The sequence below is a fragment of the Vulpes lagopus genome, chromosome 2 (genome assembly GCF_018345385.1).
Source record: "Vulpes lagopus strain Blue_001 chromosome 2, ASM1834538v1, whole genome shotgun sequence".
In the NCBI taxonomy this organism is placed as follows: domain Eukaryota; kingdom Metazoa; phylum Chordata; class Mammalia; order Carnivora; family Canidae; genus Vulpes; species Vulpes lagopus.
Genome location: NC_054825.1, coordinates 49,687,555 through 49,692,352, shown reverse-complemented (window position 1 = coordinate 49,692,352; position 4,798 = coordinate 49,687,555). Strand labels below are relative to the sequence as shown.

General features: G+C 41.1%; 1 long non-coding RNA gene across 1 annotated transcript; it reads left to right on the top strand.

The window, feature by feature from the left end:
* The first annotated feature begins 999 nt into the window (after positions 1-999).
* LOC121482899 lies at positions 1,000-4,497 on the top strand. The gene is made up of 3 exons (XR_005985657.1): positions 1,000-1,133; positions 4,163-4,296; positions 4,383-4,497. It is a non-coding gene; the product is annotated as an uncharacterized LOC121482899 (long non-coding RNA).
* Positions 4,498-4,798: the final 301 nt, after the last annotated feature.

The following is a 4,798-nucleotide window of genomic DNA, read 5'->3' as shown; positions in this document are numbered from 1 at the left end:
GTGGAGGGTAGTGTGTGCATGTGTCCTCGTGTGCACAGGAGTCGGGGGTGTGTGTGCCTGTGCTGGTTCTCGAAGATCTGAATCCCTCCCACCGCATTCCCCATCCCGTCTCCCCAGTCACAGGAACTTTGTAATCACATCCAGGCTGGGACTTAACCAAACACAGCATTTCACCACCCTCTGCAACCTCTTTGTTTGATCTTCCCCCTGGAGACACAGGTCATGAGGAAGAGAAGGGGGAGGGGGAGCAGCAAACTGCAGGGAGTGTGTGTGGAGGAGCTTCCTCGGGATCTTCTTTTAATTCAGCAACTGAAAACAAGATGCCCCATTCCCAAAGCCTCCGGAGTGAATGCCACCCTGCATCAAAGGAGCTCACCCCAAGGACTCCAGAGCAGTGGCCACCTTGGAGGTCGCTAGTGCAACCCACTCAGTTTACAGACCCCAGAAAGGGGCACTAACTTCTTTGATGTCACAGGGCAGCAAGGATAAGCTTTGCCTAAGCAGCCACTCACAGAGCATGATTTCAGAAGCTGGGGAGGAGACTTTGGCTTCAGAGGCTTCCCCATCATTTTCTGATGAACCTAAAACTCTTTGCAGGGGACCCCGCCTTCTGTATCACCATCAGAAATCAGCTTACCCAGCAAAGGCACTGAGGGAGGGAACGTGGTAATGGAGATCATGTTTGCAAGGGCATGGATGACTGCTATCATGGTGTTGTGACACCTAGAGGTTTAGATAGGGGGGGTAGAGAAGGGGGGATCTAGAAGGGTGCGGGATCTGCTGGGCCCAGGTGACTAGGGCTCAGTCTGGAAGTAGGAAGGCACAGGACTGGGTGGTGTAAGGCCTCAAAGGAAAAACATGACAGCTGCTTTGTTGGCTCTGGGTCCTAGGCCTGATTTCTTCCTTCCTCTGGGAAGGAAGCTGTGAGCTTTCCAGAGTGTCAAATCACTCTTGGAAGCTAATCCTGTTGCCTTCTAGAGAGAATGTGTTTTAGATTTATTTTCAAACTGCATCGCGAGGTACCAGCAGGGTCATTCATTTCAGCTACCTGGGCCTGGTGGGTGCCTCCAGTGTGCACACCCAGAGCAGCGCTGCCTTCCTGTAGCCCTGTGGGAGATGAGGTCTTTCTCAGGGTGAGGTTTCTGTTTTGTCTTGTTTTGTTTTTTAATAATTTAAGCTCCCTGCTTTATGTACCTAATCTCTCCATATTTTCCAAGTGAAGATAGTTCTACCGGCATTTTACGTTCTCCGAGTGTGTTGTAATTGTTGTTTATAATTTAAATTTAATCTCTTTCTTTACTGTTTTTAATTACTTAAGAAATACATACTCGCTGTAAAGGAGTCAAAAAATAGAAAGGTATATAAAGTGAAAAAGTAAACATTTTATCACTTTCTACTGCTACCAGTAGCCACTGTTAGCATTTTGGTGTGTATCTTGGGTTTTTTGTTTGTTTGTTTATTTTTTTGGCTGCTGCTTCTTCTTTTAACAGAAAAGAGAATTATATGCTATGGTCAGCAGCTCTCTGCGGGTGGTCTGATGAATCCCTGAAGGTCCCTGAGACCATTTCGGAGGGTCTGCAATGCCAAAACAATGTTTAATAATAATACTAAAGCATGATTTGCCTTTTCTCCCAGTGTTGACCTTGGCATTGATGTGACAAAAAGCAAAAGTGAGTAAAACAGCCAGTACGTGAGAGCTTGTAACACCAAACTGTCCTAGTGGTCACTGTAACCCTTCACCACGACACACTCAGAATAACAGAAATGCCAGTTTCTTTAGGAATGTCTTTGAAAGCTGTAAGATGATTCATTTTATTAAATCTCAACCCTGGAGTACTTGTCTTTTTTTTAAGATTCTGTATAGGGCGATGAGAAGTACACACCAGGCACTTCGGCTGCATTCCACAGTACAATGATCGTCTGGGGAGTAGGGCGTCAGCAATTGTTTGACTTGCAAACTGAATTCAACTGGTTTTTTCAAGGAACATCATTTTTGCTTGAAATAATGACTAACAGGCAAGCTATGGTGATTCAGATTTGGGGATTTTTCAGACATTTTCTCAAAAAGGAATGAAATGAGCCTGTCCCTTCAAAGAAAACTGTTTATTACTAATGATGAAATGCAAACTTTCAAACAAAAGTTAAATTTTAAAAAGGGAGGGATTATTCACTACATGGGCAGTTCTCAAATACTCCAAGACTCATATTTGCCACTATGAGCTGCACAGCTTTCCAACACTTAAAGACTTGAGTGATGAGCTTTGTGGTGATAGTAACAAATGGGATTTTTTGATATTGTTAATAAAATGGTCAATACCAGGGATGCCTGGCTGGCTCAATGGTTGAGTGTCTGCTTTTTCCTCAGGGCGTAATCCTGGGGTCCTGGGATTGAGCCCCACATGGGGTCCCTGCAGGGAGCTTGCTTCTCCCTCTGCCTGTGTCTTTGCCTCTCTCTCTCTCTGTGTCTCATGAATAAATAAATAAAGTCTTTTTAAAAAATGGTCAATATTAGAAAGGTCTGTAATAACTCAGTGAACTGATATTTTTCAAGTGACGAGTGTTACAAAATCATGCATGGGGAAAATAATCATTCGAATTGGAAGACGGAGTAATGGATTTTAACGTAACGGAGTAGGAAAAGCTCACTGATGGGGTTTCAGAATCCACACGGCAACTAACCTTTGAGAAATCACCACTTGCTGAATTTGGGTGAACTATTTGAGGAGAATATCCACGATGATCTGAAAAGGCTATCAAAACAATCTTCCCTTTTTTCAACTGCATATGTATATGAGGCTGGATTTTCTTCCTGTACTTCAACCAGCACAACATATCACAACAGATTGAATGCAGAAGCAGATCTGAGAATATAGCTATCTTCTATTTTTTTTTATTAGAAAGAGAAAGGTGGGGACAGAATATAGCTATCTTGGGCAGCCCGAGTTGCTCAGAGGTTTAGCACTGCCTTCAGCCCAGGGGGTGATCCTGGAGACCCCGGATGGAGTACCACGTGGGGCTCCCTGCATGGAGCCTGCTTCTCCCTCGGTCTATGTCTCTGCCTCTCTCTCTCTCTCTGTCTCTTATGAATAAGTAAATAAAAAAATCTTTTTAAAAAAAGAATATAGCTATTTTCTATTAAAGTGACATTAAATACATTTGCAGACGTGTAAGACAATGCCAGCCTTCTCACTAAATTATGTCTTGATATGATTCATTTTCATAAAAAGAATGTAACTAGGTGAACATGTAATGAGTTCATCATTATTGTTACTTTTTTTTAGTATGTATGTATGTATTTATGTATTTATTTATTTAAGTAATCTCTATACCCAATGTGGAACTTGAACTCACCACCCCAAGATCAAGAGTTGCTGGCTCAAAAAAAAAAAAAAAAAAAAAAAGTTGCTGGCTCTACAGACTGAGCCAGTTAGACACCTCTCATTACTTTAAATAATTAGTAAGTACATTTTAAAACTGTCTTAGTAGTTGGGTTGGTTTTTTTTTATATAAAGATTTAATTGATTTATTTGAGAGAGAAAGAGAGAGAGCATGAGCAGTGGCAGGGAGGCAGAGGGAGAGGGAGAAGCAGGCTCTCTGCTGAGCAAGGAGCCCAACTCGAGGCTCGATCCCAGGACCCTGGGATCACGACCTGAGCCTAAGGCAGACGCTTAACCAGCTGAGACACTCAGATGCCCCTAAATGTCTTAGTTTGAATTTCTAATGGGTGAACAACAATAGACCTAACATATATAATAAAAATTCTTTGGGATCCTCATTAATTTGTAAGAATATAAAAAAGCCCTGAGACAAAAAAGTTTGAGAACTGCTGTTCTACAGATTTTTCCATACTTGCTCATCCTCGCATGCCAATAAACACAGGTTTATCTCTCTCCTTTTAGCTATTGCACTTTTCTCATAATTTACTTAACCAGCCTGCTATTGATGGACATTTAGATTGGTTATAATTTTTCATTAATATTTGTAATGAATGATGAATACTGTTTGTACTTATGTCTTATACATGTTTGCAAGTATTTTTGTAAGTCAAACTCCTAAAATAACTATTGAATCAGAGACATGTACATTTACAAAATTAGTAGACACATCCAAATTATATTCTGAAAAGATCATATCATCTTAAGCTTTTATCAAAAATTTGCAGGGGGCATCCAGGCGGCTCCGTCGCTTAAGCATCCGACTCTTGGTCCTGCTCAGTTGATCAGCTCTGATCTCACATAGTGAGTTAAAGCCCTGCATTGAACCCAGCACAGAGCCTACTTAAAAAAAAAAAAAAGTGTGAGTATCCTCTTTCTTGTCTTTTTAAAGGGAGTATTTTATGTTTATTCCTTCCCTTATTTTTTGACTATTTTTGCCTTGGAAAGGATCAGAGTGGGCCTACAATGAAAGCCAGAAAGGAGGATAAATGAACCAAAGCCAGGTAAGCAGTGGGACTGGGCAGGAAGGTGGGTAGATTTATACTAGAAATCTATATAAAACTATATAAGTGAAAGACACCGTAGCAAAGCACTAAATTTTGCTCTGTCCTACCTGGCAATTCAGGCAAAAAAGAAACATGGTAATTCATATATCTTGCTTTATCCAATAGCAGGAAGTCAATGAACACCCAGAGAGAGAGAGAGAGAGAGAGAGAGAGAGAGATCTATTCTTAACACTCAATGCTGAGTATCTCCTCATAGGGATTTTTTTCCCCCTTTTTAATCTTTAGAGTTTCATTTTACTTTGGTTTATTCTATTTTATCGAGTAGACAATACATTTGTATGGCTTAAAAACCTTAAC